This window comes from Chaetodon auriga, chromosome 15 (genome assembly GCF_051107435.1).
Source record: "Chaetodon auriga isolate fChaAug3 chromosome 15, fChaAug3.hap1, whole genome shotgun sequence".
Lineage (NCBI taxonomy): Eukaryota > Metazoa > Chordata > Actinopteri > Chaetodontiformes > Chaetodontidae > Chaetodon > Chaetodon auriga.
Genome location: NC_135088.1, coordinates 1,457,295 through 1,481,165, shown reverse-complemented (window position 1 = coordinate 1,481,165; position 23,871 = coordinate 1,457,295). Strand labels below are relative to the sequence as shown.

The 23,871-nt window shown below is 41.9% G+C and overlaps 1 protein-coding gene across 2 annotated transcripts in view; it reads left to right on the top strand.

Moving 5' to 3' along the window:
- Positions 1-23,871, top strand: part of sgcd (sarcoglycan, delta (dystrophin-associated glycoprotein)) — a 264,844-nt gene that overhangs the window by 85,617 nt on the left and 155,356 nt on the right. The window contains exon 2 of one of the 2 annotated variants that reach the window (XM_076750476.1): positions 22,654-22,715. The exons of the other annotated variant lie outside the window; for it this stretch is intronic. The gene's annotated coding sequence lies outside the window, so the exon portion shown is untranslated. The remainder of the gene's footprint in view (positions 1-22,653; positions 22,716-23,871) is intronic. 2 annotated transcript variants of the gene reach the window in all.

Sequence of the window (23,871 nt, the reverse complement as noted above, 5' to 3'; positions counted from 1 at the left end):
GCAATAGACAGAATTGTTCAATATGAAAGCATCTCTTAGGGATATTGGACTGTGAGACTGAAGTAATGTTTTTTTGAACTGCTGTTGAGTGGTGTTGTGAGCACCTTCCAATATATTCATTACAACTTCAGAAATCTGACTATTATGGTGTGCACGCGGGTGTGGCAGCATGAGTCTGGGTGGGAAAAGCTTTGACTCAGCTAGCGGGCTAATCACCTGATGTCGTCGGCTTGTTGCAGAGTAGATTTTGAGTAAATGAGATAATGCAAAACTCCTCACGGGATCAGCTGACCAGCTTGTGCACATTGAGAGAGCACACTGAATTTGACAGGTTTGTCCATCTGACTGTCGACTGACAGATTTCAGTTCAAACCTTGTTTTGTGGATAAAGCAGTGTGACGTTTGTCATCAGCAGTTGCTTTATTGAAGGAAGGGTGGCAGGATTCGTTCATTCATGTAACCTTTACACTCTTATAGAACCTATTGAGCAACAAGTCTTTTATCCGAGTTGAATGAAGCCATAGAAACCTGCAGTGTGGAAGGACCAATAGAATGGGCATAAAGAGACATTCATTTTAGCTTTGGGCTGATATGTAGGGCTTTTAGTAATATCAGATACAGGTGGAGGTCACCTCCCTCCCTCTCTGCTTCTTCTCTCTACCTCAAAATATAATAACTTGTTGCTTGGAGACAGGTTGCAGTATTTTGACTCGGGAGGGGTATTCTTTGAAGGCAGTTTAATTAGTGAGATCGTGAATCAAGAACACACAACAAAACCCACTCGAACTGTTTTGACATCTGTTTCTCAGCACAAATGATAAAATGAGGAGTCAATTGACAGCGTGAGGGAAAAAAATCCATTTCATCGTGACGTCGGCGTTACTGTGGTATTGTTGTCTTCTCAAAGGAATGTCACTCGACTCATGCGAGTGTTATCACAGTGTAGTGATGCTGTGAGGACAAAGCTTTTCTTTCACTGTTTTCGCTTTATTTTTGTTTCTGCCGTTGCTTTGTCTTTTGTTCTGGCTTCTCCGCATCGCTTCCATTTCTTCCTCCTCCTCTTCTCTCCCCCCACCCACTGCATCTCACTTCTCCCTCCTCCTTCTGACATCTACTCTGACTTTATGTTGGCTGACAGTTTCTAAAAATGCAGACCTTTAACAAAATGCAGTAATTCAAATAAAAGCCATCTTTTTTCATGCGTCACCCACTTTGCTAAATGACATAAATAGAACTGAAATTCTTTTTAGCTCTCAGATTTAGTCCCAGCCACTTTGTTTGTGCTTCAAAGTGTTTGTTTTAGCTGCTAACCTCATAAGTGTTTGAGCAAATTGGATGTTTGTGAACAAACACTAATTTGGATCATGACTCAAACTTAGTCATGATTATGTGACGTTCACTAATTACTACATGTTCTGAATTCACATTAGGTGAATGCAAATAACAAATATGAGATAGAACAAAGCATGCCACAATCACGATTACATTCACAGAACTGTGTGAATGACACTGATAATTGGGCTAATTATCGTCTTCAACCCTGCAGAGTCATCAGTGGGTCCGTCATTATAAATGCATGCTGAGAACTGCTTCAACCCGGGGCTTTGTTTAAAATTCTTGTCAAGATGTCTTAAACTATATGAGTCTGAATTGAAGGTAATTTCACATAAAATGAATATTGCAGAGCAAATCTGAAAACTCATTATTTTACCAGGATATAAAGAGTGCATCTCTTTCTGTCTCCATCGTCTCAATTTTGATTTTCAGTTTTTGAGTAACATGTAATGATTGAATTCACTACCCAGACTGAAGGATATGCTATTCTTATCTCTGCACTTGATCAGATTTCTTACAATGGAGCAAAAGTCATTATTTTATGAGATATCACTCTTCTTGAGCGTTTCGTCTCGAATAAAATATCCTGTCAGATCCAGCTGCATTTTGTAAAAGGGTTTGCTCACTACTTAACCCTGATTTACTCTGATACACTCATTGTGTGTGTTTCGATTGGGATTTGATTTAAAACACACACATACACTCACATACCTGCACATACAAGCAGTTGTATTATTGCCAAAAACATGATAAAAAAACAAGATGTTCACGAGAGTTAATCTAAGCTGTCAATTAAGGGAAAGAAACAAAGGCATTCATTTTCATTTCCTGGTGATTATAAGAAAGCTCTCAGAGGGCACAGACCTCTGACAAGGAGCGCAATCCTCTTAAATGCTCTATTTTAATAATAGAAAATAATTAGAAGTGGTTCTCTTTGGTAAAATAGCCAAATCCTCGCATGATTAGTGGACCAGAATCATGAAGCTCAAATTGTTGAGGCACCATGATGTAAACTTAAGAATGGCCGAATGCCAAGTTTTAAAGGGTTGGTTTATGTTGATTTGTGTTTCTGTCATCTCAGTTCGGTTGCAATTGCCCAAGGTGTGTAGAAGTTATGACAGTTCGTCCCATCGGTCACACCTAAGAAATGGCAACTGTGGGAAGACAGTATGAAATATCAAAAAAACATGAATAAAGCATTTTTCCTGCAGGGATCCTTCGCCGTTCATTTATTTCACTACAGTGCCTTGCAAAGATTTAAAACCTGCTTGAGATACATAATCTGTCTCAGTAAACAGCATGTGTTCCTATTTTTTAATGTGGTAATGTGGTTGAGTTCAGGACAACACAAAAATCCTCCTTGACGCTGCATTAAGGCATTCATTACTCTGAAAATGCAAAGGTGCAAAGAGCCGTCTCTCAGCCTCCCCAAACTCGCAATGCTCAAACTGCAGAGTCAGGCTTAATCCGACATGGGACCAGTCAGCACAGGTGCAAACATGGCAGAGAATCCTTCAGTGTCTGCTTATCAAATAAAAGCTCTGTATGGCATGAATAATATCAGCCAAGTGCAGCTCATATTCCTCCTTAAAAGACGTTGAAATGTTTAGCTAATTAAAAACCCAAACATATTGTTTCTCTGTGACACCGCATGTGGCACCAGCGCCGTGCTGCACCCTCTTAACACCAGCCCCTCACCGCTAACGCTCTCACAGCAGACACGTGTTGGGGGCTCAGCAGCCTGGCTTGTTATTCTTGTTTTTCATTAGTCATGCAGGTTGTGGTGTGATGCAGGGCGGTTTAGGTCACGCCGCTCCCAAGAGAGTCCCATCCTGCTCCGATGACCTCAAACACCGCATTAGCATTGTGATGACGGCTGTGAACCAACCTGCTGCATCTGTTGCAGTCTGTTTGACTCGCCGCTCATGCATCATGAAGCCATGCTCAGTGTATCCAGGAAAACTGTGTGTGTCTTTGTTCAGGGCCGAGAACAAGAATGCAGATGTGTGGACTCAAATTAGAGATTGAATGAAACGTTCGATATATTGTGATGACTGAAAAAGAATGTCAAAAGTCTTCAATGACTAAAACTGGACTAAAATAGTTACGTTTGTATTTGTCTGAGACTGAAACGCCCAGACTTTGAGTCAACTTGGCTTTAAAAAAAAAGGGGAAATTCCCTAAATATGAGAAAAGCTAACAAAGACAGTGGACACTAAGTACTGGGACTACGAGTAGATCATAAAAAAAAAAAGAAAAAAAGCTGACAGCGCTATTTCACTCTGCATTTTAGCTCCAGGCATCTTGCACTCATGTGTCCAGTGTGCTTTGTGTTATTTGGAGAATTCAGAAAACAGTCATGCAAAAGAAAGCTGAAAAATTCATTATCACTGGAACAAAAAAGTACAATGAAACATTAATTCACATCAAATGGAACTGAACAATAGCTTTCATTACTTACAAGGCAGTGCACTAATTTGGAATAATTATTATTTAATACTGTCTCTCTCAATAAACATCATCCCTCCACATCCTGAACACTGAAATCTGCCGCAAAGAAATGCTGCCTGCTTCCAGAGGACATCTCAGAGAGCCATTTGCAGCCGTCACTATCCCACAGTCCACTGTGTGCCTGGCATTTCTGTGCATTCTGGAGCATTGAGGTGATCATGACCACTGATGAACAAGCCAGCACTCAATGTAAAGTCCTTACATTTAAGTTCCACGTTTGTCCTTGTTAGCAGCCTGGACATGTCCTTAATCACAGGACATCAGAAGGAAATAGAAGGTAATCACATATGCTATTTGCCAGTTGCCTCAGGACATGGGTGTCCACCTGAATAATAAGCTGGACTGGACTGACAATGCAAATGCACTTCATAAGAAAGGCCAGAGCAGATTGTATCTGCTGAGGAGACTCAGGTCATTCCTTCAGGCTGCTTCACCCGCGGTGTGTGAAGGAGACACTGCAGGTCCTTCCTGCTGCTGTTTTACAATCAACACTGCTCCCACTAGACCACACACACACACACACACACACACACACACACACACACACACACACACACACACACACACACACCAAAACTGAGAAGTTCACTCGTGTAATATCAATGCATATTAAATTGGGCTAAATCAACATTTCCTTTGCACAGTGATGTGAATTCAAGCACTGTCTGTTTCACTTATTGTATTGTTTACGTATCATTACGTTTTAACTGATGCTCCTTACTGTCACACTCGCCCCTTTGCTGCTGTAACACTGGAAGTGTCCTGCTGTGGGATTAATAATGGATTACTTTACGTTTTCACATGCTTAAACAAAATATCATGACTCATACTGGGGCCTGTCAGTTTACTGCTGGTATTTATGATTTGTTGGCCACAACAACTATCTGGTAAAAAATGTGAGTGTACCTGAACACAGCATCAGTTTAGGGGTGAGGGGCAGGTGTGACGGAGCCTTCAGGTACTCACCTTGATGGGTGCTGTCCTTTAGCTGTGTCCAGGTTTAACCCTCCTGTTATGTTACGGGTCAAATTGACCCGTTTTAAAGTTTGAAGATCTAGGAAAAATACTTAAAAGTATTTTTTCAGCATGAAACTTCTTCTGCTTGCCTTAATTAGGGTAATGAACATATAAAATGAAAATGGTTCATCTCACATATTTGCAACCACCCCCTGCATGTTTATATCACATAGATACTGTTCGGGTCAATTTGACCCGGGCAGTCAAACTGGAGGTAAAAGGGTGTCAGAAATGTCAGATTATTTCTTTCTTTGCAACTGTGAGACATATTTCACCATATTTCACACACACACACACACACACACACACACACACACACACACACACACGTACACACACACACACACATACGCACACACACACACACACACACATGCAGTGCAGGTGTTATGACTTTTGATGGGAGCCATTTATGTTCTTGTGGGAAAACTCCACCCACATTCTGTGTTGTTTTTTTTTTTTGGGGGGGGGGGGGCAAAACATATAAAAGATTCTCTGCATGGGAGTCCTACCAACATTACACTCAGAACTTTACAAAATGACCAGCAGAAGCAAAAAGATGGCAGTCCAGGAGGCTCTGGAAGTCATCTTAGATCATGAGGAGGATGTGTCTGAAAACAAAGACTATCTTGAGCTCAACTCTGACTCTAATGATTCTGATTTTGAACCAGATGAGGGAATTGCTATTCCAATTCCTCCAAGCAAGACATTCATGTCAAAAATGGTGAAATACAATGGTCTTCATCAGTGGCGTTGCTAGGGTCTATTGGGGCTCCAAGCAAGAAATCCCTGGGGCCCCCACCCAATCTGTGCACACTGCAAAAATGTGATGTTTGCACACATAAATGCACAATTTCTGGGACATTTAAGATGAATACTGAAAAAATAGATTAGTGGTTCTCAAAGTGAGGTCCAGGGACCAACAGAGGTCCCTGAAAGCCCAGGCCTATCAATAATCATTGTTGTAAATAAGTGGCCGGGTGCTCCAAGCAACTGCCTAGCTTGCCTGTCCACAAGCCCTGCCCCTGGTCTTCATCCACAAATATGTGTCAGGCAAAACTGTCTGCAAAAAAATATAATAAAGACAGTGCCAGGGCCCACTAGGATGGCAGTGACTCCTGTGACAGACATCAAGTCAGCTTTTGAGCTGGTCATGCCTAATTCAATCCAGAAAATCATTCTTGAAATGACTAATCTCAAAGAGAGCCGTGTTTTTGGTGGAGAATTGGAAGGAGCTGGACAAAACACATTCAGACGCGTATTTGTGACACCGCACATCCAACGGAGGCAGCACCTGCCAAGGACCCCAGCCGCTGCACCCACAGTGAGGGAGATCCAGCAGAGGACTGCACCTAGTACACCAGTGCGTGAGGTAAGTAAGTGTGTGTGTGTGTGTACATGTGTGCATGTATGTGTATAAGTATATGGGAGTGCGTTGTGTGGGATCAGCAGAAAGACATCATAGTAAAGTGATTATGGTCCTCTTGTTTCTAGGTTGGGGGAAAAGGAAGAGGTGCCAGGTCTGCAGGCCATCTGATGATCAACACAAGCATGACCTGTTCACACAGGTGCAAAATTCATTTGCACAAAGCACAGTGTGGTGACATGTCACTCCTGTGCTGTGTAGATGTACAGACAGATAGACAGACAGACAGACACACACAAACACACACACACACACACACACACACACACACACACACACTCACACTTGTTTTGTTCATTTCTGGTTCACAAGCAGTGCATGTGTGTAAAACGAAATTTCAATGTTATGTTTCAGTGTTATGTAAAACTATTGTGTTTTATATGTTGGTCTTTCAAAAGTAATAAAGTGGTGAAACATTAAAAAAGTTTGAACATGTATTTTTTTTTTTGAAAAACGAGTGAATTATCCTAATTGAACCATTAATTGTGAGAGGTAAGGAACACCATTGCACTAAATATTGATGGAATAGTTAGTAATGGAGTTAGTAATGAAATATTAACAATAGTTATCAGGATTTTTTAGGTTTCGGACACCTTTTTGATGGTTAAACAGGTACCGGGTCAAATTGACCCGGGAACATCATTGCTGTTCCTCACAAACGAACATAACAGGAGGGTTCCTCATCTACCTATAAGTGATATGTGCTTCATGCTAATGTCAGGGCTTGTCACTTGCTTCAAGATGACTGTTGACTGTTTTTACTTTGTGTCGTTCCCCCGATCCATCTAATTGCTTGCAGTGCAGTGAGTTACAGTAGGATGGAAAATTCAAGAACTCTAAGAGAAAAGCCCTCGACCTCTCAAGGCATCTCAGCTCCTTTACTCTTCCTCTGAACACCCTTTGTGTTTTCTTTCTCCCTCCCTGGCTCATTGTTGGCAGTGAGAAAGAAGTAATGAGAGAGGGAAAATGACCTGCTTTCACTGATCTGTGCATGAAGGTCAAATAGTGAGGAGAATCAAAGCTGCATAATAAAAACTGAAGAAGAAAATGGAGCTTAAGTGGCTGCTGCTGCGATTGTGTGTATATACTTAAATCTTCTTCTGCCACAGTTCAGGTTAAAATGATAAGACACATAAATACTATATATATACAATATACGTTTGAAGTTTCTAAGTGCTGCTGTTTATTGCAATTCATAAAAGCATGTCCCCATCACCTTTCTGTTTTTATTACACCTGTATGCACCGTGTGTATATAAAAAGCCATTTAACAACAGTCTTCAACCTAAATACACACCAGTGTGATGTTTAACATGACTGTCCACTCATAAGCTGATAACCAGCAGAGGTTTCTGTCCATCAGACACGCTGCTGCTAGTTTGAGTGTTTAGGGATTTAGTGTTGGTCATGTTCAGCCAACATGCTGCGTCATCGCATCAAAACGGTTTGAGAAAAAGTGATGGCAGCTCTTAGTTCTTCACTTTACATCTTGAGCTTTTTTTTTTTTTTTTTTCTTTTTTTTTTTACAAGCTTGTGTGTGTGTGTGTGTTTGCACGTCGTTCGGCATGTCCCCTGTCAGGAGGGGAGAGTGTTTAACAAATGACTGCCAGCTCGGGGACACAGGGGCCAGGGACCTCTGCTAGGGAGTCGGCCAACAATAAATCTCAAAAATCAATATGACAGGGCCCGGGGTAATCAGTATCAATGATTTTAAACTGGAATAAGTCCCTCGGGGAGAAGAATGATAAAATCCTCTGAGCTCGGAGTCTGAAAAACATCCCGAGGATGAAGGATGGAGAAGAGAAAGGAAAAAGAGAAGGGGGGGTGGGTGGATTATTGATGTTTTTTACCCAGAAGCCCCTCCAGCAGGGTTAGGATCTCTGTTGTGCTTTCTCTGGCTGTCACTTGTGCTCTTTCCCTCTTTCTTCTTCTTCCCTTCCATCACTCATTCTTCTGCTGTCTCTTCTCGTCTTCCTCACTCTCTCCCATGTTTACACTCGTTTTCTAGTCTCAACTTCTTCAGTAATGCTCTTTGCCACTCTTTTCACTCATTCTGTCATAACTGATCCCTGTGACTCTCGGACTATTTTTACCCTGTTTTGTTTTTCCCTCGCCGCTCGTGATTTATTTTTGATACCGTCCTCTTCCTCCTCCTCTAGCCTCTATTTTTGGGTTTTAATCTGTCCATCAAATCAAATTCTTCTAACAAATTAGAATGCACCCGTGTGTCGCACCTCATCTCAATCTCTGTTTTGTCCCTTCAACTTTATGCATTGACAGTTACTGTCTGAGCAGATTGCCTTCGGTGGTTATCATGTGCTCTGATTTTTGGCTGCCCTGGATTCACCTCTCATGCTTCCGACAAGTGACCTGAACCCTCTGATTGGTGGATAGGTGTTGGGGCCACGCAGACAAAGATCTGCAGATATGAAGTCAGGGATCAAAAACAACACTCGTCTCTTCTGCAGTGTTCTGCTAAGAACATTGTGTAATAATACTCTTCTCCTAAAATTAGGCTAGGACAAAATCAACCAATCATCACTCATATTTAAGGCTCAGGACAGAGCTGAACTGAATTTTGAGGAAAATATAGTATAAATTGTGGTCAGGTTCACAGCCCAGTTGCAGATCTCTGATTTGCTGGCCTCATGTCAGTTTTGCTTGCTTTGTGATGCAAACAGGTCCGGTGTTGCGCTCGCTGACAGCTGTTTCCTGGGCTGGAAAACAGCCATGCAAATCAGAGCTTTATAGGCAGGATTACGAATGATGAAGTCATCTTTTTGTGCCAGGGCCAGAAAAATGACCATCAAAATCATGCAAAGTGTGGGTGAGATGCAGCTGCAGAGGTTGGTCTAAGTCGACTTTAAGAAAGACCAGCTCAAAAATCATGACTTTTATTCGATGTTTCAACCGACAAAGACGTAGATAGAGAGAGCAAAATATCTACCAACCACAGAAGGCGAATGTGAAGACAATGTCAGATATTCTTCTACTTCTTCTCATTCTTCTACTTCTGACATCAAACTTATGCCTTTGTTTGGACCGCCTCTGTCATGTTTACTATTCTTCTGTATATTCTAGTCTGCATGTGACACCCATTGTTGGCAGGAGGAGTCGACTGATTTGGGTTTCATGAGCAGTTCGGGCAGGTCTCTGGAACAGCGGCCTGTGCCCTTTGCTGAAGATAGTATTTAATCACTTTTCCCCCCTCCTTGGCACTAGTCAGAAATATGGTGAACGCTACCCCGTCATGCTTGAAACATCTGGGGCCCTCTGTGGGTAAATGTCAACAAATAACATTCTGTCAGCGTTTTAAACATTTATCTGCCCCGGAGTTTCTCTTTGCAGAGTCTCCTCCTCCCCCTCCTGCTCAGCTGCAGCTGCCCTGGGTTCCCCCCTGGATGTATTTTAAACCCAGATAACACCCTAATACCCTTACACTCGCTGCAGCCAGAGCTCCATGGGCATTCATTTCAAATATTTTTGCCTCTTTTTTTTCCAGCAGATAAATGTTGGCATCCGTAATAACTTGCATTCAAAGGGATGCAAACCCCTGAAAGCAGAGCAGGCAGGCCTCATTTTGGCTTCAGTGATACCAGAAGACAAAGTGAGCCTGGCAAGCCAGAGAGTACCAGCTACACAGCATATTTCACCATCACTGTGTAGACTCTGTTGGTAAAACATAAGGAACACTGTTTCTCTGTTTCAAGACTTAGAATGCTTCTGTAGCCTGTTTTTGTACCTTCATTGAAATCTTTGCTCTTCGACTTTAGTTGATTTAATATGCTCAATGAGGGATCTATGAGGGTAAATAAAAACAGATCAATCAGTTACTCAGTCAAATATACTGTAAGTTCTCAGTTTTGTTCCACATCATAGAAAATAAACCTTCCACCTCAGTATTAGAATATGTAGGACTTCCTTCTGATTGTGGAGTCAAATCCAGCTCACGACCTTTGCTGAATGTCACCCCCTTTCCCTGACAGTGGTAGCTATCATTGACTATTGAATCTGGTAAATCAAAAGATAAATTAAAAAGTACTCAAAACTTCATTTTATGAGACACAAAAGTTATTCATGATATTTAGTATTGATACTGGCAAATAAAGTAGAATTTACCATAATGGCCCAGTGCAAAGCAGTCTGAAAGCCCTTTGATGGGGCGTGAACCCACAGATCAGAAGATGTGTGTTCTTGAAGATGAAACAGTTGAGCAGTTGACCTCAAAGAAAGTCAGGCACTGTTGAAGCTCTCTGAGCGTGCCATCATCAGGAATGAAATGAAAGGAACTAAAAGGCGAGACCCCATAAAAAGATACAGGGCCAGAGGAGACCCGCGATCTTCCTTTTTGATTGGGCCTTTGAGCCTTGGACTGCACATGAGACACTTGGTCAGGAGTTCCACAGCTGAGGGAACCGGAGAGCAGAGACCTGGTGAAAATCTCCCCTCTAAACTGATTTTTACAGTATGACCTTTAAGTGTTCTGCAGATATAAAACATTAGATATGACATGTGATAATGACCAGCTATTCTGGGATGAAACCGCATGGCAGCCATCTTACCTGGATCCACCTTTAAACTTGCTGTGAATGGAATATATGGTGGAAGCAGCTTGTGTTATCTTTAACACGATACACATGTATATATGCCAAGATCTCATATTCTCTCTCTCTCTCTCTCTCTCTCTCTCTCTCTCTCTCTCTCTCTCTCTCTCGTCCTTTTAGTAAAGCAATTAGCTGCTGCACAACTGACAACCATAGTTTCTGGCCATAGGCGATGATTGTAAACCCTATCCATGAGACGGTGGACTGTTATCCCATGAGTTGTACCAGGAAAAGCAGTTAGAAGCATCAATAATTGGTGGCAGCAACAGTATTTGATGGCAGTAGTCGCTGTTAGCTGTAGCAATAGCATTTCACAGCAGCAGCAACAGTAATGAATGGCAGTAAAGCAGATACTGAGTACTGATAGTGTTAACAGTTCCAGCAAAAGCAGTGAGAAGCATCAACACAGTGGTAGCACCAGCAGTTAGCAGCAGCGGTTACTGCTACTGGTGGGAAGCCTCAGTGACCAGCAATTATATGGGTTAATATGGTATCTACTGGCATGCTGAACACTGACTTACCCACAATGCTATGCAGGGACTGGGACAGGATTGTGACTGTTGCTGCTTTTTTGTGTTAATCTCCTCAGCGGAAGAAACAGAGAAGCTTCTTCATTTCTTTCTTGTTCTGCTCACTTCACTCGTGTCTCTTTCCACCCTCAGCTCCTCCGCTCATCATTTCATTTTCCAGCCTCCCCTCATTATCTTTCTAGCCCTCAACTCATCATTTCGCCATGTCCTCCGTCATATCTGGGTTTTAACATTCCTTCCCTTCTCCCGCTCTGTCTATCTCTGTCTGTCACTGTCTATTCAGAGCAGATTACAAGCTATCAAACTGCCAGCCGACGCTGACTCATGAGCCTGTGAGTCTGTGTTTGTGTGTGAGAAGCTTGAAGAGCTTCGAGGTTAATCTTTTGTCAAATCTTTGTGTTTAACCTTTGCTGTTAGCACACATGACTCATTTTTTTTGCCTTCAGTCACTTTGTTACTGTTGATAACACACACTCACCTTATATGTGCGCACATGCACAAACACACGTACACACACGATCAATGCCAATGTCGATCGAGGTTAAACTGACAAGTAACAATGATGAATTACCCACCTCTCCGCTAAGTTCAACCTCCACCAATTCGCAGCCAAACGGCATGTTGTTACACACTTTGTGTGTTTTTTGCTTTAGCAACATGCTGCAATTCTTGAAGCAATGTGGTTCCTTTCGATTACACACAGTTCAGCATATCCACATTTTGGAAATATCATTAACCTGAAATTAACTGTAATCATTACTGCCTGTCTACTGAACTGTTGCTGCTTTTGCTCCATTTCCAAGAACACGGTAGTGAGTTTGATTTAGAAAGTGGCTGGGATAAGAATTAGGAGAGGGTCCCTAAGAAAAATGTGCTTCTTATATTGAGTCAAAAATGTAGTTAGTTAGGTTTCTTTTAAAATTCAACACGCTACAATGGTTGAGAGACTAGTAGCAGCAGTAACGACTCAAAGCCCAAGAGAGCTTTGTCAGGAGACATCCAGAAGAACAAACTGGGATGAATTAGGTTGAAAAGTGACAGTTGTTAAGATGCCTTGCGTACATATTTTCCAAAGCATTTCACTGACTATATCTCCATCATATAGTTCAGACATGCTTCACATACCGTCATTTAAATGCTGTAGAAACAACTGTTTGACGTAACCTTGACTTCAAAAGAATTAACACATTTTATCCTTTAAAGACAATTCTGCAAAAATTACTGTTTCTTTCAATGTTGTAACAGGCGAGAGCTCTTTAAAATCTACTGGTTGATGGATGCAAAGTGAACCGTGACTGTGTTTTAGTCACAGCGGCTGTTAGAGTTGTATTTTGCACAGCGTGTGTCGTTCCTTTATAGAAAGCTGGTGCGAGGAACATGCTTTATTTGAATGGCACACTGCCGGCTCATGTTTAAGTTTCCTTGTGTCCGTTGCTGTTAAACAGAAAGACTCTTTGTGAGTAGTGACCATAAACCACCACCTGAAGTCAAACACGGCAAATCTACAGCATGTCAATTAGTAGTCAGAGGATGTTTCGCTGTTGCAGCATGACCTTTTGATTTGTGATGAGGTGGATTTCTGATGCACAGTGGGGCCAGGGGATCGCAGCGTTGGTTGTTCCGTCTGTCCAACACTTTAGTCCACAGAAATGTACCTTGATTGAGATTGCTGTGAAATTTGTGTGTATTTTCTGTTTTGTAGTTCTGCTCTGAATAGTCTAGTGATCTTCTGACCTTCACTCTAGCGTCACCTTAAGGCCAAATCTTCCAGTCATCCACAAGTAATACTGAAATCTACTGGGCAAATTGCCATGGCATTTGCTGAACACACACCAGATCCGTTTTGGATGCTCATTAACTTTCTTCTAGCACTCTGTGGACAACCTGTCAGCTTTGTACGCAAGACATTTCATAATCTAATAGACAGATGGCAATCTGCATGTGCAGTCACGTTTACATATAGACAAACCCTTAACTTTGTTGTTCTTATTCATTCTTTTCAGGACTGTTTGCAGGGACTGTTTACATAAAGAGAACTAATCTTGTGAACCTACTGGAGAAGATTCTATATTGTGGTATTACTGTTCAGTGGAGGCAACCCTTGTATGCTTTTCTTGCAAATACAGCTAGAGAACAGACATAAGACCTTTCGCAGGGCAAACAAGTCAGACGGACTCTCGATCCCCCATCCATGCACATATACAAAAAACGTGTGTGCAACCAAACAACACACAATCACTGAAATGTTGACATGTTCTCTTTTTTAATGGGTATTTCCATTTTCAGCTAAAGGTCAAGTAAAACCTGAAGTCATGACTTTCTCTTACATGTCCACCGTGCAGCATGACTCTGTGCATACTACATGGTGTGTGTGTGTGTGTGTGTGTGTGTGTGTGTGTGTGTGTGTGTGAACGATGACGTAGAGTAATGTGGTTTAGAGCCAGGAAGAGGAGCAGTGGAGGATGGAGAGAGATGGATGAAATTATTTTCATGTGAATTCTGTATTTCCCTTGTCTCTCTTCAAACACACAGGCATGTTCAGAGGAATGCACACAAGCACAGCCACTGTAGAAACTCACACACACACACACACACACACACACACACACACACACACACACACACACAGTGTGGCCATAAACCCAGTCAAGCCTCCTCTCTGTGGAGCTGTAGCGCAGTGTTCAGCTTTGATACAGCTGGTAATAAGTCATCAGAGCTGTGAGAGCTGAAGGACCCAGGAAGGTTTATTATTCCTGTCTTCACACACAGGAGCCTCACTGATGGCTCAGGATTTACAAGATCACACACATGTGCTGTATGCTCCTGTGGTGACTGTGCACGGGCGCCATCAGGGTGTGGGGTTCAGTTCTGTTCAATATTTTTCTGTCCCACTGGGGAGATATCACGTGCAGACAGGAGACATTTTGTGAAAAAAGATCCAGTGGAGTATCTTGACATGAAATTCTTTTTGGCATCGTCTCGATGTTCAGAAGAAGAACAACTCTACCCGTGCAAATCAGCAGCGAAGTAGCCTCTCAGTAGATCAAACTTCTTGAAAAAGATTGAGTTATTGCATTCCAATAACTCTGTCAGACTCGTGACGGACAGATAAAAGAAAAGCAGATCGAAATCCATAAAATCACTGACATGGACTTTTTAATTCCAATTTGGCAGTTAGAATTGGATTGTGGGTAATGTGGACATTAACAGTTTGGTCGGAGATTCAGGTGTGTTGTGTGTGTCTTCAACCCCAACCTATGTTGACTCATGTGACATCACTTGAGGCAGTTTATCAGATTTCGCACAGCTGCTTCTGGAGCCACAAACGCCTTTATACAACTCTTTTCACACATGTGGTCACACTCCTCGAAAATCTGTGAGGTTCCCCCTTTAATCATATGTTATTAAGTGGAAATGCAATAATTTGGCAACTGAAAAGAAAGCACATTGTCAGAACCAGAAATGTCATATGAAAATCTACTATCCAACTCTGTTTAAAAAATGTCTAAATGTCTGCACTTTGGATAAGAAATTCATTTCTGTGTTGAAAGGAATATTTAGCAGAATTTGACTTCAAGGCTTCATGTCATGCTTGAATTGATGATAATATAAAAAAGCAAAGAAACCTGACATCCCTGCCTGGACGATTCCACTTCTGTTGCTCTAAATAAAACATTTCACCTCCTGAGCTCTTATTTAACACCATGTCTCTACTTAACGTTCCATTTAATTTTCATTCATTTGTCATTTCATGGACACTGACATTTTAGAAATGTTGTCAAGTCTAAACTTTGCCATTCAGGTTAAATTCGGTCTGATTTGCTCAGGTTTGGGTATGGCTCAGATATTTTCAGTACAATGTTTAACAGGTTGTCGTCACACCCTTCACACCGGGAGCAGGATTTTGAGGACAATCGTCTTTTCAGCTCTATAATTCACAGTCATGTACGTTCCCATACATGATACAGTAACAACGCTGAATCTGGGTAAAACAATTATATAACAGATGATAAACATCAAAAATAATGAATATGATGCCGGCATATCTATCAAATCTTCTGCTCGGTAATAGGCTGTAAGTGTGGGAGGGAGCCGGCTGTTAATAACTCACCCACTGTTTCTACACGTTCTGTGGACTAATTAGAAAATGCTAGTGGATGCCTGCTGGATTTGGAGGCTGTGGTGCATGTGTGTGTGTGTGTGTTTTCCTGTATTCCTATTCTGGTGAGGACCTAAACTTTAGACTATCAGTGTGAGGACATTTTTGCAGAGTCATTTCAGTCAATCCTTCCTTCAAGGGTAAATTACAGGCTCAGGATCTGGAATCTCCTGTACATGAGGTGGAGTGGCAGGCAGTCGCACAGACCAAATGAGCAGCAGCGAAGAGGGAGGAGTGAAGAGTGAAGGCAAAATTCTGAGGCTTTTCTCAATTTGCAGCGATTGATTCGAGTGTCTCAGAGGATGCAGATGTTAACCTTCTGCCATTTAGTGGGTGGACTTCTGATGTTTTCTTCCCTAACCTCCGATTAGATTTCTGTTGGTAGTTGGTGTCTTCTTAGGATCATCGTCACAATTTCTGCTTCCAACACGTCAGTAAAGGACACGACTAAACTAATGACTGAATTCCTTTTAGTTGATGTGCTAACATGCTTGTTGCATATGCTAAATATTAACATGTCATTATGCAAGCATGCTAAATATTACATGCTAACAAGCTACATGTAAACAGTACTTATATAGTAAGCATTCATCCTAAAGCACAGCTGAGCTGAAATAGCCTACAGCTGAAGCTGACAAAGTTCTCCTTAGACTGATGGAAGTTGAGCCAAGTGGGAGCTGAGCTTGGCAGCTGGGTCTGAGATGTAGAAAGAATTGATTCAGCCATTTGGTTTTCTGATGTGCAATGAACATTACAGCCTCAAGTGATGTTCCTTGGACATACATTAGTTACCAGACATTGAGTGTTCACAACAGCAACATAACAGCTGCAGGATGATAGGTTGAGCACCATTTGGTGTTATTAAAATTAGATAAGCAGCAAAGCTCAAGCTTTATCTGGATATATATTACTGTATAGGGTAAGGCAGGATTAGGAACATAGTCAATACAAGGTCCTCATAAGGACCGTATGCACAAGGGTGTGTGTATGTGTGTGTGCGAGCAGTTAGTGCCAGGTTCATTGCCAGAGGTTCGCCTCTCGACTAATTAAGCAGGTAGGCGGCGCAGACAGGGAGCTGCCTGCACAGGATGAGCTGATGGCCATTAACGCGACTTCTGCCTCCACTTTAATCTTTCCTAGCTGGAGAGAGATGGATGGAGTGAGAGAGAAAGATGGAGAGAGAGAGAGAGAGAGAGTAAAGTCGAAACAGAGAGGGAGAGATAGAGTGACCTAGAAAATGAGAGATGGTAGAGAAAGAAATAAAGGTTTGGATCTGAGCAAAGGGAAGATGAGGAGGGTGAAAGGAGCAAAATCAGGTGCAAGGAGAGTGTTGGATGAAGAAAGAGATGGGAAAGACAAAGTGAAAACATAGTATGAGGATAACCTGAAACATAGGTTGAAAGCAAATAAGGGCAGACGTGAAAACAAAGGAAGTGTCATAGAAAATGACACACACACTTTTTTGCATGCATCAGTTAAGACAACTGCAGAAAATAGGTTTTCATTTCCTTTCTATGCTTCACTTTTACTTCCCATTCCTTCTTGTTTCGTTCTATCACGTCCTTCTTTCTTTATTTTGCATTTCCTTTCCTGTTTTTCTTTCCTCTGTTCTCTATCTTTCCTTCTGTTCCTTTCCCACCTACTCCTTCCTATTTAAGGTATATCTTTTGGCTGCCACAAACATCTGGAACAGTATGGAGGGAAATCAAGCATATCTTCACCCACAAGTGATTAGTTCAGTGTACCCTTCATGCCTCTTTAAGTAATTAATAAGATCAGTCAACGTGAAAATGAAAAAAAAAGTTTCTTTTCCTCTCTGGCAGAAAGAATAGAAACTGCAAAGTTAACATATATAACGAAAAAAAAAAAAAAAAGACGACCAGCTCTTTGCTCTTTGCCTTTTCCATCTCTGATATCAGGTGTCCTTTCATGTGTGCGCCGCAGACACGATCGCCTCCGCTCGACTCTTGAAAAGCTCCGAGCGTGTTGGTTCAGTGCAGCTTGATTGGTTTGCAGGAGCTCATTTCTCAGCCCAGCTCTTGCAGGATGTTTGCAGAGTTTCTGAGGCCGTTTGAGCCTCGTGCGCCGTCAGCCTCCTCTTCTGCAGGCAGCCCTGGAAATGGAAGCCTTCATTTTCCCCAAAGAGTCGGATTTCAGCTTCTTCTTCTTCTTCTTTTTTTTTTTTTGTTAAACAATCTGTCAGTTAGAATCACATCCTCCCCTGCAGACACAGAGTCTCTCGTTTAATAAAACATTTTCTCTTTTAGTTAAGTTTGCAGGTTTGTTTCTGTTTTGCAGTTGTTTGTCAAGTCAGTCTGAGCATTTTCCAGTTTTCTACTTTGGCTTCCTGACCCATGTTTGTCAAACAGACATGCACTTTTTTCCTCCATTTTTTCCATTGACATCTTTAATCACTAGAAGTCCCACTAAGAAGGCCTTCATTAATCCTCCGGTTGTGTGCAAACTGGACCAATTTACAAGTTTCCCTCTCAAAAACATTGTTTATTTAATCTGATTGTTCCATGATGTTTTCAAATGAGCCGGTGAGACTACAGTTGGTGTTTAAAACTGAGTTCAGGCACATACCAATTCATCAGATGGACACATCTCCTCTCCAAAACCCCCACATTTATGTTTGCCTGAGCACCCACACCTCACTCCCCTCAACCCCACAGGAACCACACCTGTTGGCAATTCTCACGAAGAATCACAACATTCAAGAATAAGTGGAACATGAAGAGATGTCTTTTGATTTAACATGTTCAGACAGTAATTTTATAATATGGTCACATTAGATGTTGAAGAGCTCCGTAGAGAGGAGGGGGACTGCCAGGTTGGGTGATATATACCTGTGGGCTCTTCACTGCAAACAGCACATCTCACATTACACAGCTTTTTGTCCATTTTTTATAAAAGAAAATGTTGATTAGAACATTCTGAACTCAGTGATGCCTGAATTTAACTCAGCAGAAGGCTGAGACAGTTACAGTCTTCTAAACTGGTAACCATGAACACTGAGAGTACTTACTGCTCAGACCCAGATTCACACTTTATTAACTCCAGGCCACACGTTGTGGAATGTAGTAGACATAAAACACAACAGCATTGTAATGCTAAACGACGAGAATAGATCTTTAGCACAAACAAGTCGTTTAAAGAGAAGCAGATCATTACTCAAAGATGCACCTAGTTAACATTCTGTCCTCGGTTTATTTGTCTGAAATAATAATAGTCTAAACATGGACTCATGGTTTGCAGTGTATTTTGGTCCTTCTTTCTATTCTCCATCAATTCTTCGTAGACCGTTGAATCTTCCTGTTATGTTAGGAATTCTGCTATGAAAAACTGGAAAATTACAAGCAGCCCCATCATACCTCCTGCTTTCACAAAGGAGCTTCATTATGCCTGTGACTGTGCGTACAGCCACAGTCCAAGTCGTGTCCTGAATTGGCACAAAGATGCTCACACAGAACAGGTAGATGTCTCGCAGCGGAAGGCTTTCACTCCAAAATGAAACACCTGCTTCATCCCTCTTAATGTAAAACAGGTCGTCTCAGGTTTTGCATCCATGTGCTCACACTGGAAAATTCTATTGGCAGTTTTTTTTTTCTTGCTCTCTTTTCCAATTATTTGATATTAAAATGAAGTGTTGAGAATTCAATAATAGTCAAAAATGCTTGTGAGGATGAAGGTTTTTGCAGTGTATTTTCAGGATAAATGATCTCAAGAGGATGATTTTTTTTTTCCCCCCTAAACTGATATACAAGCATTAGATTACTTGTAAAACCCATAAAAGTCTCAAATAAACGCATTCATTACTAATAATTCTCATCATCATTTGCTCACTTTTGCCTCTTCTCTTCTTGCTTCAAATGGTTTATTTTCTTTCCATGAAACAGTGAAAATTAAGTTGTGTTCAGGAGGTGAGGGCCCCGCAGGCTGACAGCGGCCTATGAAATATGGCACGTTCCTGGCTGCCTTCATAGCAGCCGCTCAGCGCTGCACAGTAGTTTAAAGAGTGATGGCACAAAAACAGACAGCACTAACATGAAAATAGAGAGTCAGAGAGAGCAGCTGCCTCGTGAAACTTTACTCGGACAGACGATACAGTTTTTAATTTCAGCCCTCAGCAAATTGGCGCCACCCTTCATTAGCCTGCCCTGACCTGCTCATTAATTTACATTCCCGCTCTAATTGGGTGGCGGTGTGTGTAATGGGTCCTGTATTCTTTCGCTCTCCATCTCGAATAGAAAAGATATGATTAACAAAAGTGACATCGGTAGGAGTGTCATGCTTTCGCGGCTCAGTCTCTGTCACCAGGACGGCCAGGAGCCACATATGAGGAACCAACGCTGCTGTCTGAGAGCATGAAAATTAAATTCAACAAGGAGGAGGGGGTCAGCTCGCTCGCTGCATCACCACTATGAAGAGCAACGATGTGCTCACATGGCGTTTCAAGTGACTCGGGCGTTTCAAGTGACTCGAGCCTTTCTGCCTTCTTTGACCAATGTTCCAAATGCGGCTGATCATATGTTGTGGTCCTATGATTACTGTGAATGGGGCAGCTGCTGCAGTTCCTCTAATAAGTGTGCAAAAGTTCCATTTAACAACCTTCGAGTATCTGTGTTTATTTACTTCAGAGGCGAAGTGAAGGAACTTTTCTCCTCCGCACCATCGGAGCCTCTTCGCGAGTAAACGAGGGCTGGAGTTGTTTTTGGCCTGCGAGTCGCTCTGCTGTTATTGTATATTTGCCTGACACAAAGGTTAAATTAATGCTTTGTTCTTAATTGGATCTGAATTAATTAGCATAGAGCCCACACTGAGGCTGTTTGTGTTTGTTTAGAGCTGGTGGTGTGTTGTTAGCCTTGAACAACTGTAAATTACAAATTGCTGTGCGTATTCAAAGGGATACTATGGAAACTGCTTTTTGATGTCTTGGACGACACATTTGTTTCACAGTGGTAAACTAATTTTCGTGGTTAGCAAAGGTTAGCTGTGGTTATCTGTTTTCAGATGGTGGATCGTTTCTGGTAACAAACTGGAAAAGTCCATCAGTCAAAAATTTTGGAAGGGTTGAAACAGTTTTTTGTGTTGCCTGCAGGGATGATTCTTACTTTCATCTGTAATTATTGTTTTAAAACGTATAGAAAAGGTCCCTTTCATTGACCTTCCTGCAGTAAAGTGCATTGATATGAGCATTATCTGTGATCTGATTCTCTGACCTGACTCACATACAGGATAGACTATATTGCTAAAAGTATGTGGACGACCCCTGACCTACGGTTGTGCATTACATGTGGTCGCCCATGCAGAGACTGCTGCAAACATTGTCCCCTGTTCACACTCGGTGAGTCTTAGATTTGAAGCGCTTTCATAAGTTGCTGCTGAGCAAAAGCTGCTGATTCGTCCACATTTTTAAACCTCCATATGCTGCATGGCTCCGCTCTGCTGAGCCGCTAATTCCTCTAACAGTCGTTTTATTCCCCAACCTAAAAGGGAATCATTAAAGACTCAGTCCAGGTGCGTCACCCGCGTCAATAACAGCTCTGTACGCTGACACTGGATCTGCTGATGGAAAATGTTTTTGCACTACAAGTTTACTATTGCCTTGCCGTAATCTGCTGTTGATACGTCAAATGCTTGACTCGTCTCTCACCTGCGACAAACTGCACTCTGTGCTGCATTATGAGCAATGTTCCATGCATAGCTGAATTCATGAGTGACTCAACGGAAATGTGTGTATGGGTTGGCGTCATCTTCCAGGAAAAACAAGATGAACTAGTTTCTGAAGTCGACTGCTAATATGAGATCACTTTGATATCTTTAGGTTACAGGAGGTTAAGATTAGGTGGTGCAGGCCCGAGTCTGGGAGGGCTTAGGAGCTCCCCCTGCCAGACACAACTCAGGACAGAAAAGTCCAGCACACTGCCTGCTGCTCAGATACTGCAGTTTGCAGTTTGTCTCCTTCCCTCTGCACACACTGATGAAGCTGCTGTGCATCATCTACTAGCTCTCACATGATGTCTGTCCTATACACTGGTCTATGGCAGGAGTATCACTTTTATATTTCTACTTATTTTATAAATCTGTTTTTAATCGGGACTGACAAAGTTCTTGAAGTTTCAGAAGTCCTGACTTAAGCCATTAATGTGGCTCATTTATTGCCTAATGACATAATAAGGTGTTGACTCTGAGCATTACGGCTGGGACTGTTTTCAGACCAGTGCATCAACATTCTCATAGTGTTTTTGTTTTGTCTAATCTTAAAAAGCTTTATTGATTGTGCGCTGGCATCAGTTTCCATCTGATTTACACTGAGGTCAGTGTTTGGTTGGTGTCACTGTATCAAATGTCAGAATGACTCCCAACACAGCGATCCATCATGAACAGACATGTCGTCCAAGTTTGGAGGAAAATCAACCAGCTGTGAGCTTTATTCTTTAGTTTATACCACTGAAGCAGTTCTTTTCCTCTCTGAAGCATGATAACATGTGACACCATATGAACAGATGTTTCACTTTTTCAGTTAATGGTGAAACATTGCGACTATTAGAAGACATGAAACAACCAACAACGAAACTGGACAGTTAAGCCTTTAATAAAACAGTGGTGGCACATAGTTTAATGGTTTTTCAGTAAATAAACACAACAGTGATGTAACCACAGGCGATGAATTGGTGTTTCAGTTTTTTAATATGCAGTCGCTGGTTGCAGCGTTGCTAAACACTAAACCACAGTGATCTGACGTAAAAACAATACAAAAGTCCACACAGCACAACTAACTGAAACGAGGGCTCGGAGAGTTGAAACGGCCTCCGCAGCTCCGTGAAGCTTTCTTTGTGAGGGATTTTTGAGGAATTCTGCTGATCCGGTCCCTGGGTTCTTCCCGGATCTTCCTTTTCCCTCTGCAATGAATGTGATGACTGTGGGAGATCTGTGCGCTGATCCCACATCAGCACTCCCTAATTGGAGAAACTTGGGAAATAATAATATGGGCCTGGGAGGAGATGATCAGCTTAGAGGCGGCCCATCCTTCACATGCTGACCGTATCTTTCTACCTCCTCATCTCAGGTGATTAGAGAAATTCCCCGGACCCTGTCAGAAACTCCGAATCAGCACACTCATACACTGAGGTGAGTGTGTGTGTGTTTGTCTGTAACCTGTGCATGGATGTAGTTTGATGTGTTTGTTCCTTTACTGCATGTCTGCTTGGTGTAACTGCACAATGTTATATCAGTATTAAGATCTGTTACTTTACAACAGGCAGCAATACAGCAGTTTAAACATTAAAAGGATCTGCATTAAACTTTAACTTGAAGGAAAATTCCCGTATTTGTCAACACTGCCTTTGTCCCTCACCACCTCCGCTGCAGATACTTGGGAAACAAAAACAAAGCCCACTGAGATCTGAGCTGGAGCTTTTAGTTAACGTTGCTCAAACAGGAGGAGCTGCTGCATTTGTTGGGGACTACTTCCGGCTGTGGATTAATACATATTTGTTGTACTCGTGAGTATTTAGGACAGCAGGATGGTGTATGTGGGAGTTCAGATTGAGTTCAGATTGATTCAGTGTGGCTCACTGATGTGTTTTTCATTTAGTTTTTGGACTACAGTGGCTCTCTATTGCACAGAGGAATAGGATATACGAGGCTTTGGATACACTCTCAATACTTTATAGTAGCATCAATTCATGGCTGATTTTGGTAGTTAAGGGGATCTGGGTTGGCAATAAGAAAGATACACCCAGCCTTGTCCTTTAACAGAAATCATCTCAAAGACTTTGAGTCCAAATTAAAGTAAATACAGAAAACATTCCCTGGAAAATCCCCAAAGCTGCTGATGATCTGCAGCTTCATTTGATGTGTTCGATCCAACCTGGTGCTACATGCATGATAGTCTGCTAAATGTAATTCCTTATTATTATTACTATTATTATTATTGTTGTTGTTGTTGTTGTTGTTGTTGTCGTCGCTGATGAACAGTGCTGTAGTGTGTTCATAATCTCTTGCAGACATGAGCCATTTTCTCACATTCCCCGTTGCTACTTAACAATAGACCCACAGCAAACCGCAGCTTCACACTGACATCTATAAACCAGTGTGAATACCCAGGTTGATGAACAGAGTTTCAGAAAAGTATCCAGTCACTGTAGCTGTGAGACAAATGTAGTGGAGGAGGTACAGTGTGACATAAAATGTAGATACTCAAAGAATATCAAAACTGTAGTAGAGTACAGTTGATGCAGTGTTTTAACGAAGTGAAGCGGAGCAGAAAAGCACAGGTGCCTCT